This window comes from Meles meles, chromosome 6, assembly GCF_922984935.1.
Source record: "Meles meles chromosome 6, mMelMel3.1 paternal haplotype, whole genome shotgun sequence".
NCBI lineage: Eukaryota > Metazoa > Chordata > Mammalia > Carnivora > Mustelidae > Meles > Meles meles.
In genome coordinates, this window is record NC_060071.1 from 73,874,559 (window position 1) to 73,888,335 (window position 13,777).

The following is a 13,777-nucleotide window of genomic DNA, read 5'->3' on the forward strand; positions in this document are numbered from 1 at the left end:
CTCCTAGGGATATTTTAACAGGTGCCTGGAGCAGTTTTTTGGAGGGCACAAAAGAAATGTTTGGCATTCTCTCAGCTCTCTGGGAGCCTGCGGTCTAGTAGGAGAAGAAAACTAATAAGCATGACACGGTTGACAAGTACAAAACGATATTAGCACAGAGATGTGGCCAAAGAAGTCTTTGCATGAATGGTGAGACTTGTTCTGGGCCTTGAAATGTGGTTGGAGTGTTAACGGTAAGAAGACAGGGTTTTGTAGGTGCTTGGAGGCAGGAATGAGTAGAGTGGTTGGGGATAACGAGACTGAAGAAGCTGGATCCATACTGGGAAGCATTACTATCTACTGGTGGAGCTCTAAGCAGGGGTGGGGATGATGAGGGAGGGTACAAGAGAGGCAGGATTCTCTTAGCTGACCCCCTGGCTTCTAGCTTGTTCATGTACTAGCTTGTTCATGTGCTAGGAAACTAGGGGAAGGTTTGAACAAACAGAAAATTCAACTAACTAAACTGCCTATGTGAGTGCAGGCATCCTCAGAACCAATTGTGAGCCTTGTAAAAATGTTTTAAATTCACATCTAATTTCACTTACGGCTCATTTTCAACATGCACTGGGTTTGATCATCCATTTGTTCCACCACTCATGGCTTCAAATGACCTTTTACAGCTTCCCAAATCAAGTCTATCATTTGTGAACGAAGAATTGGCCCCTTGAGATATGTGTAGGAGAATTCGGGCAATCCCCCCTCAGTTCTGGTGAATTCTTGGCTAATATTTCTTTGGTTTTTGTCTCTCCTCCATTCTCAGTATTTTTGCTTCCTAGAATACCAGTTAGACAAATATTGAGCCCTATGGATCCATTCTTCATGTTTCTTAGCTGCTCTTTTTATATTTCCCATCTCTTTTACCTCTTTGTGCTACATTCTGAGATAATTCCATGATTGAATCTCCCAGGTCTTCAACTGTTATTTGGCTTTCAGTCTATCCATTCAGATTTCCATTTCAAAAATCAAACTATTAACATCCATTTTATATTAATTTCTTTATGGATGGCAATATCTGCTGATATCTCTGAGGTTGTTTTTCAGTGTATTATAGGGCCCTGTTTTCATTGACCAGTAAGTCTTATTTCCTCAGGTGCAAACTCTTCTGTTTACAGTTTGTGACTTCGTCCTATGGTGTTGGCATTCATCAGATTTTGGTGAGTCTTAATTACGTGCTCATTTTTGTGGCTGAAATTCCCCGTAAGGCATCTGGCTGCCTCTGTTTGTCCACCTTTTGGGGGAGGAAGAGAAGAGACAGGACATTCTGGTGCAGTTTGTATTCCAATCTGTTTACAGGAAGAGTGAGAAAGAGGTGAAATGTGCCACTAGTCAGAATATCTTAGAGTTAGGTTTCTGGGCTTGGGTGTACCCTGCACCTCCCGCTCCAGCCCTCTGTGCCAATAGCTCCTTTGGGAAGAGTCCTTACATTAGCTACTGCTTGATAAGGGGGAAGGAGATATTCAGGAACTCCTGAAGCCAATTCCTCAACATGCTTGTTGCCCCTAGTTCCCTCCTGCTCTCATGAATCTACTTTCTCCACATAGGGAATCCCATTCAGTTTTGTCTTTTCATTGTAGGGATGCTCTTCAGTGTGTATGTTGATTTGTTTCCTCTATCAGGTCAGTCCTGTCAGATTTTATACTTTCAGAATTCCTGGCCCAAGGAGAGCTCCCTTCTTGTTTTAGAGTTCAGTTGTAGGTTTTAAAAATATCTTTTCTATCAATTCCAGAGATTTGGGGTGACAAAGAAAGGCTGTAATGTGTGCTTCACCTACCATCTTGAACCAGGAGTTTATTCAGGAGATTACAAGTGTCACAGGCTTCTGAAAGCAATTCCAAAGAAGCGACTCTGGGGATGTGTTGGCTTCTGTCATTGAAATGAGTGAGTAGGCTGCATAGGAGTGTCATCTGCTTGGTCCTGTAATGTCTGATGTAATAGTTACTCATCAGTCGTGTGGCTCTGAGGCCAGACCCTGTGACAATAAGGCAGCATTTTTTATTTCAGAGGTGCTCTAGACTTCATCCACAGAGGGTGCAGAGTTGGATATGGTAAACAGAGGAAGCAGCAGGGGATAAAGAACAAAGAGTGATATACTCAGGAGACCCAGGAGAGCAAATATAGGTCAGACATGGAGGTCTGTGACCCAGCTGGAGGGAAAAGAAACAGGCAGAAATGCACACACATAAAAATGGCTTCTCCCAGAGTGGGTGGAATAGTGAACATGGGAGATTGTGGCCAGGCATGAGAATTCTAATAAAATGATCAACATTTCTCTAATGCAGGGTAAACTTGGGAAAAGATAATGGGTGAATCCTTCATAAGTGTTAGAAACAGTTTGCACAAGGCTCTGAATGATCTGTGACCAGTTGAAACTTGAAAGTGAGACAATCAGCATTGTTAGAGTTTTTATGACATGCTATGTTGTCATAATGGGGAATAATTCACTTTACAGCCCCATACTGTGTGACTTGAGGCAAGTTACTAAACCCATCTGAGTCTTCAGTTTCCTTCCCAGTAAAATGGAGATTATAGAGTGTTCTTCCTTGAGATAACTTAGATGAAATATCTACATACACTGTGATAGAGTACAAATGGCAGGCATGATTTTGCCTGATGCTCCTTCTCTCTTGGGAATTCAGAAGCAAAGCAGAAATGAACAATCTATAGAGTCCCTTGAAAGAGAGAAACCCTCAGGTAAGCATTCCAGGGATCCCTGCAAGGCTCTGAAATGCCACAGCCAGTGAACTAGACATGTTCTCTCAAGGAGTCTACTCCTTCACCAAGGGCCTTCTGTTCTAGGTACTACACCAGGTGATGGGCACCTGAGGAACATGGTTGACAGACCCTGTCCCTAGAGCTCATGACCTAGTAGTGAAGGCAGGCCTTGAACTGGTAAGCATAACATTGAGACAAGGTTTATAAGAGAGAAAGCATGCATGGTCCTATAGGAGTATGTAACAGAAAATCCCTTCCAGATTCCCCAGATGAGCTCAGGTGCCTACTCAAGCTCAATCTGAAAGATAGTATTTTCTAGGAGAAGGAATGGCAAAAGGGTGACTTATTCCAGAGAGAGGGAACAGTGTGTGTAAAGGCTCTGGTGTTTAAGAAGAAAATGCTTTTTACCAAAAGTAGGAAAACTTCTTTCCAAATTATGCAGACACTATTCCAGTAATTGGAGGCAGACCTTATTTGTGTGGAGGGTCTCTGGAACAGCTGGGCTGTATGTTCTTACATGGTTTCCTGACTCGTCAGGGGAGTGAAATGGGGGACTGGCCCCATGTGCAGGTGCACTCGCCTGAATGGATTGCCACCATTTCTCATTAAAGTCACTAATGACTTGGGGACAATGAGGGATCCCTGTCTCCCATAAAAACCCAGTTAAAGTAACTCAAAGGAATCTTTACTCAACAGAATATTTTGAGAAGAAATTTCACTTTCAGTTTGTTTTGCTTAAAGTGAACGGGGAGGGAGGCTTTCTGGTGTTCCACTCCTCAGGAAAAGTTTGGAAGCCTTTAACCCCGTGAATGGAAACAGTCCCTGAGGCCTAAGTTTAGCTGAGACAAAAGTTGTGACTTGCCTGCTATTGATCCCAAGTTCTACTTGGAAGCTGATAATAAGGGTCCTAAGATACCAGCCAAGGGGTACAGAGGAAAACTCCCCCTTGCTTGGACATGATGTAGGCAGAGAGTACGTCTGGAAAGCATCCTGAAGGTGACAGGCTCTGTAATGATGGATGAGTAAGGTGTTTGCCAAAGAGCTCTTTCCACACTCCTGCCAGTGCTATAAGAAGCAGTCCTTTCCTCACATGGTGGGAACCATACTGAAAATTATTGCCCCAGAAAGGATGAAGTGGCCCAAATAGTTCAGCCAAATCCTGAGTATTATTCCCTCAATTTATGGGAGCCCTAATTTTGCTCATATAGAACCAGACATTCAGAGTTAATATCTTTCCACCAAGAGATACTTACTGGGTAAGGCAGTGTACCTATATCACTGTGGCAGAATCCAAAGTAGGCATTCCTGAAAGAAATGTTCTGTACAGCTTATCAAAAAAAAGCACTGAGCCTAGAGATACTGCCCTCTGTCCACTGCCCCCACTCTAGAGATCTTAAAATGGAAAAAATAAAAATAAAATCTGCTGCCAGCTTAGCTGTACAATCTTTAGGTCTTATGAAAATTATACAAGATTCCATTTACAAAGAATCCAGGAGCAAGTTCAAGAACCTATATTTATGAAGCTCCCATTTCTGTGAAAATCAAGGCAGAAGCCACAGGTTATTTAGCCCAGTTCTCTGACCTGAGAATTTGGAAATTTGGCATTTATAGGAGAGGAAGATATTTACCTTGGCATTCACCCCATAAGACCAGCAGGTGAGGGGTGGGCATGACGGCCCTGCATATATCATTCTGGACTCACCTCTAAAAATTCTGATCCAGTAAAGGCCTGGCTTTGACCTATGTGGTAAATCCCCAATATACCATTTAATAGACCTGTAACCTTGGTTGGGCAAGTTACTTAACCTCTCTGAGCCTCGGATTCCATAGCTTTGTAATGGAGGTAGCACCTACCTTCTAGAATGGTTGGTGAGGATTTTAGAGCTCATTTACTTAAAGCACCTAGTACAATGGCTAATACATATTAATTCCCCAATAAGTGGTAGCGAAACTTAATGGTGAAATGAATACCTGTCAAAAGACAAAGATGTTAAGAAGAAGAAAAATATTCAACTAAGAGCTATGTTTTGAGAAAAGATGTATAGTCAGACAGCTTGGCATTGGAGGTAAGGGGTAGACAGTAGAAAGAGACTCTTGGACTGGTTTGCCCAAAACACTCCCAATGATACCTATTGTCCCTGCTCCATTAATAGTATTCCCTTCACTCTCAAAAGTATTCCAGCTTAGTGATAAATTTTATAATCACCTTAATTATATGTGATTCTTCAGTGTGCTTCCAGAAGAAGTCACCCCCTTCCTTCTGCCTGCAGCATCACAGTACAGTGACTGCAGCTATCTATAATTATAATGGTTGCATTTTATTGAACACCAAGCTTTACCTTGCTACATCCAAGCCTCACAACAAGTCCCATAAAGATTTTACTCTTACATCCATTTACATATGTGGCTTAGAGAGATGAAATAACTTGCCTAAGAGTTCAGATTTCACAAACTATAGAACTTGGGACTGGATGGAGTAGCAAGCTTCTGTGTGGCCTTCAGTCTAGAGAAGGGCAGAACAGGTAGTGATTCTGTGAGAGTGAGGAGAGCCACTCTGGAAATTTCCCTTGCCAGTGGAACTGGTCTCCCATGACCTCCAGGGTCTGAACCACAAACATCTCTGGGAAGGGTGCAGAGCTCAAAGGAATGTTGGCTCTTGGGTTGGTGACCAACAGGAGCTTTGCCTCCATGCCAGAGTGGGAGGAATTCCAAACAGGCCCTATCTTCTTAGACACGGTGCTCCAGTGCCTGAGCCCAGGGCACTGAGGTCAGTCTCAAACAGCACCATTCTCATTGCAGTATTTTCTTCCAAAATAACATCCCAAAGGGCTAAACTATATAAAAACAGCAGCAACATGAGGATCAAACCCTCTTTCCCCTTTGTGGTATCTTTTAGACTATAACTCTCAATCTGTGGGTCCTAATCCTACTTGTGGATCACAACAGACATTTTGTGCCTACCTATATGTATATATCAGTAAATGTAAATAATAATAGCTAACACTTATTGAGCACTTACTGTGCACCAGGAACTGTGCAAAGCACCTTGTAGGTAGTATTCTCACTTAATCCTTATACCAACTCTGGGAGTTAGGCACTAATACTGAAGTCCAGAAACTAGCAATGGCTTTCCCAAGGTCACTGAGCTACTGAGCGGTAGAACCAGACTCAGATCCCGGCAGTGTAGCTCAGAAACATACTTTGATCCTCTCTACTGCTTCTTGCTTTCTTCTCTCTCCTCTGCTCTGTACTGCTCTGTACTGGTAGCTAATGTTACATATGCTACCTACTTGCAAAGGACCAGAGGCTCCTTGAGTAGGCACTAAGTAGGACTCTAGAGCCTTGCCAGAGAATGGAACTATGTTCATCCTTATAGCTAGGATTGTGTGCTTTCCAAATCACTGCTTCTTCTCCACAAAGCTTTCCAGATCTCCCCAGTTCCCTCTCCCACCCGTGTCCTTCTTTATTGCCCACGACCAGGGTCAGCACTTGTGAACTTCTCGTCACTTCTTGTGACATTTCTAACATGCCTTTATCCCAGTGTAACCCAGGTGCTTTTAAGCATATGGCTTGACTTTCAGGTTAGATTGTAAACTATCATGCCTCTTTCTCCAGTCACTTCCCAGCAAGACCCCTATCAGCCTCTACAGCACACTTGTATGATCTAGAAAAATCCACATCTGGGAGGAAAACTTTGGAAAAGGCTCCCCCCTTCAGTGGACTGGATTCCAGTTCCTCCTGCCCCTGTACTTCTTTCCCACCATCCTCTTTGTGTCTAGCAGGAGGGCTAAGAAAGAAGTGCTCAATATCTATCTAAGTGTTGGCAGCCTGGAATTCTAAGGTAGGCTCTGTTGAAATCGTTGCAAATATTTACAAAAAACCAAAGAGGACTATAAGAGTGGTTTTCTCTTTAAAATGCAAGTCTGATTTAACCAATTAGAAGAGTTCAAATCGAAAAAACAAAGGGAGGGGGTCATCCAGCTTAAGTAGATGACCGAATGTCCAAGGAACCAAAGTGGACCACAGCAAATGCTGCTCACGACAAATTTGACAAAAGCTTGAGAAAGTGGGAAAGTCTTAGGATGCTGTGAATTTCACTAACATCCACCCCCTGCCCCTACCATGATTTACAAGCTGTGGCAGTTTAGGAAAATCACAAAAGCTCTCTCCTAGCCCCAGATTGTACATCTGTAAAATGGAGCTAATGATCCCTGCCCTCTCACCATCCAGAGGATGATGTAATCACTAGAGGAGATTGTGAATCTCTAGTACAAGCACCCAGAGAATTATGCTAGGCAGAGTTAAGGCTTAGCATTGCTATCCCCTGTAACATCTGTCAAATTATCAAGTAGTCAAAGCAAGAAAGGAAGGACGGAAGGAAGGAAGGAGGAAGGAAGCAATGAAGGAAGAAAGAAAAAAAGAGAGAAAGGGAGAAAGAAAAAAAGAGAAAGAAAAGAAATTGCATGAAAAATAATGGTGAATGCATTGCACAAGGATCGGATTCTGGCAAATGCTTAAGTTTAGGAATAACTGAGGATAGCTGGAAACATTTTGTCTATGTGCAAGAAAAGATGGTATAAGGAAATTACCCAGAGAGAGAGAGAACACATTGTGTTCTTCAGTTTCAAGGGAGATTTTTAGGGGTGAATTGTACACTGCACACAGCTTCTTTTGGTTCTAAGATGACCAGCTCTTTTGCCAAGGGAAACTTCATAAGGCTTTCTTGTAGAGTTGCCATGGGTAAGGAGGTGGGGCAGGGAGCATTGTTCTTGGGGCTGGAGAAACCAGGAATGGTAGAACAGTTCTCCAAATTGAAGAATGCTAAACCCTGTAACTAGCCCTATTAAAAAGTTTAAAAATGAGTCAAAAGAGGGAGCAGATTGGAAAGCTCTCTAGGGTGGAGGGAAATGCCAGACAGATGGGGAGAAACTATAGGAAGCCAGTAGGAGTGGGCTGATAAGAGGCTGAGGATTTTCAATGTGGGCAAAGACAGGTGATGCATTTTGCAGGAAAAAAATGACCCAAATTATACTTATGACTCATTCGTTGACTTTTCTAGAACTCTGAACTCCAACTAAGTGCAAGGCATGGTATTAAACAAGGCAGGTAGGGAGGACTAAAAGGACCGTCTGTGCTGTTAAGGAGGTTTTGATACAGTTAGAGAGAAAGATATGAATACAAATAAAAATAGCAAGGCTTTCTGTGATAACTCCACAGGAAAGGAGTATGCAAATTATGTCAGTGGAATAGCAAAGGATTGACTCTGATCAGAGGAAGAAGATGGAAATCAGGAACTATCTCACAAGGAGGTGGTCTTTCTGGTGTTGTGGGATCATTAGGATTCTGCGGAAACTAGATGTCAAAGTGCTCTTGGCAATGGTATAGGACATGAACTCGGATATATTTTGAGCATTTTCATGGAAGGCATTGGTCCTAAAGGACTGCTGAAGCCTTGGTGAATGTTCAGAAATTTTAGGAGAAGCGTTAACTATGAGGAAATCTATGTAAGTCAACCCAGAGCATATATGAGTTAAACCATGTGACAATATGCATCCAGTGTAACCAAAAATGTCTGACCCCTTTGCTGCATTGCCAAAGCACACACACACAAAGCTCACAAAGAGGTTGATTTGAACCAGCTGAGCTGGAGAGCAATTACCATGGGTTTTTCAGGATACAAGCATCATTTAGAAGCTCAGAGATGGCCTCTTGGGCTATTCTAGAGTTAAGAGCTTGTTGACTCTGAAACCAAAGTAAGGAGCAGGCAGACAGGATCAGCCAAGACCTTTGTATAAATCTTGTCAAAGAAATGAGTAATTAGCATTATTAACATATCCCTTCAGAACTTTGATAAAAGAAAGGAGATATCTTTAGGTAATTATAAGGAAATAAAGATAGTAAATATGCTTCTCTTATTTTTGGGGGAGGCAAGTGTTCCAGTTTGAACTAGCCAGTTCATCGCAGATGGCACAAATGCCTTGATACAGTCAACTATAAGAGCACTTGTGTTATGTATGTGGTTATGAAAAGGAGTCCTTCTCCCTGGGGTAACCAAGGAGGGCTTCATAGAGCTCACCATGGAGCAATAGGATTCCAAAGAGGGAAGTGTGGGGCAGGTCTTTCCAGGGAGAGAGAACATCATGGTTGCGAAGGCTTGCTGAAGTGGGTGATGGGCTCTAAAGTCCTCTGATTCCAGGCAATCTGTCCCTGCTCACCATCCCATCCCCATATTCAATTGCCCTTTTATCTCTGCAAGTCTTGCCTTTCTCCTGCCTCTTTCTTCTCAATGCCACCTATGAGCTAAGGCTCTTGCCAGCCCTCCTTTGGAAGAGAGTCACACAAATGCCCCTGCCCCTCTTCTTTCCTTCCACCAATTCTTTCTCCTTCCTGCTGACAGCTTTTCAAAATGCAGCACTCACCACGGCACTCCTCGGTTTAAAAGCTTGAAGACCTCCCCCACTCCTCAGTGCCAGGTTTACTTTTATTAATATAAGATTCCCCCACTCTTGGCAAAAGAATACATCTGGACTCCCTGTTCTTTAGTAAAGGAAAGATAGCTGTAGGCCGAATCTGGAAACCAGACTGCGGTGACAAGTCCTAACTGTTTGACTGTCCCAAGAAGGCAGATGTATGCTTTCTCCTTTGCAGGCAGAGCAGGGGCCTGTGGAGTAGCAGTCAGCAGGGAAGCTCAGTCCCTGAGCTGGCCCCAGTGGATCACAGAAGTGGTAAGCAAAAAAGGCATTGCCCACCCTCAGGGAGCTTACAGTTCTCGTAAGGGAAACCCACAAACAATACACAGATAATCACTCAACTAAGTACTTAGCTGCAGTTCTGTGATAGAAAAGGTGAGGTTACAGGAAAGATTAAACCAGGTTGGAGATGGTATTTGAAGCCTTGGGAGAACCTGGAATTGCCTAGGGAACACTGTGCTATGAATGAGAGAAGCTCCCAGAGAACTCAAATATTCAGAATTTGGGGAGAGGAAGAATAGGCAAAAGATCCTAAGAAAGGCTAGTCAGAAGGTATAAGGAAGAAATAGCATTTATCACCAAAGACAAGAGGAGAGAGTGTTTCAAGGAGCAGGATATGGTCAACTCTATCAAATGTTGTAGGGAGGTCCAGTCAGATGAAGACAAAGTTTATATTGATAAAGCAAGGAAGCTGCTGGGACCTCAGCAAGAGCACTTTCTGCCAAGTGGTGAGGTAGGAAGCCAGACTGGAAAGGAGAAAAGGAGACAGAGTGGAGACAATGCCCGTGCATAACTGTTTAAAAAAAAAGAAAAAAAGCTTGGCTGTGGATGGAGGGGAGAGAGATTAGGTGAGAATTTGAGGGATGTGTTCAGTTAAGGGAAGTTTTGTTTGCTTGGCTTTGTTTGTAATGGAGGATTCTAGCATATGTTTAAGTGAAATCCAGGTGTGAGGCAGAGATTGAATATTTGGGTGGAAAAAGGGAGCGAATATCATGATGGAGCAGGACTTTCTTTAGGCAGGAGGAGATGAGATTTTGGCTGGAGGGGAGACCTGTGCTCTGTTGTCATATAGGTATGAGGAGAGGACAGGTACAGACACAACTGACCAGTGTTTTCTGCCAGGCCTCTTCTCTGGGAATAAACGGGTTGGAAGCATGAAGCTCCGAGCAGAGGAAATGAAATCATGATTGTGAATGTGGCTTGAGGGCTTCTAGAAAAGCGCAGTAGTACTGCAGGCCAGTGCCAAGGGGCCCAACAAGGCTGGAGAACTCAATGAAGTGAGATCCATGACAAAATGTCCAGGCAGATCATTTTCTTCAGTAAGGCTCATCTGCTTAGCACAAGCATGGACTGTTCTGCAGGTCTTGGCCAGGCAAGGACTTTTGGAAAGAGCATGATGCACTCAGTAATCTGTTTAGGGCACTCGGGAAGAATTATTGCCTCTAAGGCAGATATGAAGGAAGTAAAGAAAGAAGGAGGGTCACGGACAGAGACGGTGGAGGGACCACTGGCATGGAGATCTCACAGTGAAGGCACCTGAGCGAACGAGCTGGAACAGGTGGCAAGAGAATGAGATTTCAGGGGAGGTACACATTGGAATGATGCCAAGATCCCGGCTGTGCCCATGGGAGTGGCTGAGGAGGAGGGAGATGGTCACAGAAGGAGCAAGTGTCAGGTAACACAGCAACCAGGGTGTTCTTGCTTCCATCAGTCACAAGGACATTTAGCTGTTTTAGATGATGGGGTCGAGGGGAAGACATGTAGAAGGAGACTAAAGACTTCTGTGACTAGGGGAGACAGAGTGAGTGGGTAGATGCTATGAAACCTCCTGGGGGAGGCAGAAGTGATGGAAAAGGAGAAGCTGATGCAGGAGCCGGGCAGCCTGGAGGAGAAGGTTCTCTGCAGGAAGCAGGGCACAGGACCAGCTTCTGTCGCATTTCCCTGCCTTAACTGAAGTTCCCATCTGTAACCCGTTCACCCTGCTTACCTTCTCATTTTGACTTACACGCTGTGCTTTAAATTTGATTTTGCTGCCATCATTTAAAATTTTGAATATCTCAAACTTTAAAATTCAGGTTTCAGGCCTCTGTTAAGGAAAAACTCGGGAAATCTGGCCACACTGGACTCACATTTCCCTGTGGCCACAGCCTGTTGGTCCTTTCAGTGGGGCAGGCACCCTCCTTTCCCCCGATTATTATACCCTCATCATTACCTGCCCGACCTTTGTAGCTCTGAGATTCACACACTCTGATGGCCACCATGCCAAGGTCACTGACTATGACCAGGCTTGATAAACCTAGTTATAGCCTCAGAGACAAAGCAAATCTTAGTTTCCCCCAATACTAAGAAAGAGTCGGTTTCCTTTGTGCCGAGGTGCACTAAGCCTCTGTTCACTCTGTAAATCTAACCCGATGTGCAGTCCAGACTCAGCTGAGGAAGACTTAGCTTTCTTCCTGGACAGAAACCAGCCCTCCCCTGCCAGGCTCAGAAGGGCAGAGATGACTCTGTGATAATGCTCTCACACGTCACATTATGTGCACAATGCTTTCCTCTCACTAAGGGGCACTTGCATATTTGCCGACAGAGCGGCGAATGTTGGCATATCCTAAGAGGTTAAACTATGGACCCAAGGTCTCCCAGCTAATCCGTGACCGTGGTAAAGACCCAGCCCTCCTTCTTCCCTGCCAGTACCCTTGCAGATTATTATACTGCTTCATCCTGCCTCCAAGAAAGGCTGGGTGCGAGACCCCTCCCTGCCAGGCAGAAGGAAAAGCATCTCCCTCCTCACACAGGTGGATGCAGGATAAGCTTCTGCCAGTTCCTTCTCTAACCCATGGAGTGAAGGATTAGTCCAAAATTTCTACCACGCCTTGACCCATTTAGTGGAACCTTCCAAGTTTATTTTTACTTCTAAATCCATGAGTTTTAACAGATTTGTAGGGCATGTTTCCTAAAAAGAGCTCATATCTGCTCTTGATCTTTTAAAATAAGCTTTCTAAACCTGACCTGGGCCATGTGGAAAAAGCTGGAGGCAAAGAACTGGCAAATCAAAAAGGTCCGGCCACTAATCTACGATGGGTTAGGCACGCGAAATTTCTCTAAGGTCTGGTCTTTTGTTGCGGCTGGGTCATTGTCTGACTAGGAGCATGCATTCTGGAAGGAAAGGCAAGGTATTGAAAGAGAGCCTGATGTATTTTACTACTCTCTCTGTGGACTTGGCTGTTGTCATGGTTACTTTCTTCAAAACAACAAATTGGGACTTTTACCCTTATTCCACACTAGAGAGGAAATCAAAGAACAGGGAGGACTGTAACCAGAAGAATTTAATGAGAGCAGGACTTGCCTTGCTTCTACCCTGATATACTTCCTACTCTGGAGAGCAAGTCTAACCTATATTCCAGACTCTCCATCATGGGCTTCAGTCTCTGTCACTCCTGGTCAGGGTGAATGGAGCCTAATCTTTCCCCTGATGGGCACTGGATGCTTTCTGGAGTGAAACCAGTCCAGCTCCTCTCCTTGCGGGAATCAGTAGCTGGAGCCCCTGGGCAGGCAGGGTGGGGAAGGAGAGCACTGTTCCCAAACAGGCTGCTCTGTAACTAGGACTGACCGCAGAATTTGCAAGGCCCAGTGCAAAATGAAAATGCAGAGCCCCTTCCGGTTTCAGAAAGCAGGCAAAAGGACTTTTTCTTTCTTTCACAGTCTTTCTTTCGACCTGTCATGGTGTCTTTCATTCGCCATTTAATGTTGTGCTACTTCGGGTACAGGGATACTCGATGGGCAAATACAGACCTTCCCAGTTGCCCAGGGGCCCCCCCACCCTATGACTCAGTCCCCTGGCTGTGCACCCAGTCCCCCCGTTCTTCTTATGCCCAGGCCACTGTCAGGCAGAGGGCAACAGTGTTGGCTGGGCAGGGAGGAGAAAGATCAGGCCGTGTAGAACTTATCCCCATTCCCAGGGAAGCCACAGAAGAGGTGACCCTGCATGAGCTAAGGGTCCAAGTTCCCCATACATCCACTATCCCATTGGACTTCGCTTACAAATTCAAAGATAAAATGATTAAGAACTTCCGTCCTCTGACTGCAGAGCATTAAACCTGCTCGTGGGTGCCCCTCCTGAATTCTGAGTCCTGTGTGACTGTCTTGGCTGATGGGCTGCCCAAGCAGCTGGCCTGCCTGCTCCTCCTCCTCATGCTCAAGGGAGCTTGAATGCCAGGGCTGGTCCCAGTGTGCACGAGGCATTGTGCCTGGCTCCACTCCCCCAACCCATCCTGAGCGAAGGTCCATATTAAAACAGACAAAGAGGAGAGCAAAGTAGAAGGCTCAGTGCTCCCTAGGTTTCTTCTAGAACACCATTCAAACCATTTTAGTGTACAGGGGGGTCTTGCGTCCTTTACATCAGACCCCATCTCCCTCCATCCCTTTAAAACCACTTTACTGAGGTATAATTGACATACAATAACCCTCAAATACTTAAAAGTGTACAGTCTGATACGTTTTAACATACACGTACACTCTTGTGAAATCATCCCCAGAACCAAGATAGTATTTTCATCCCC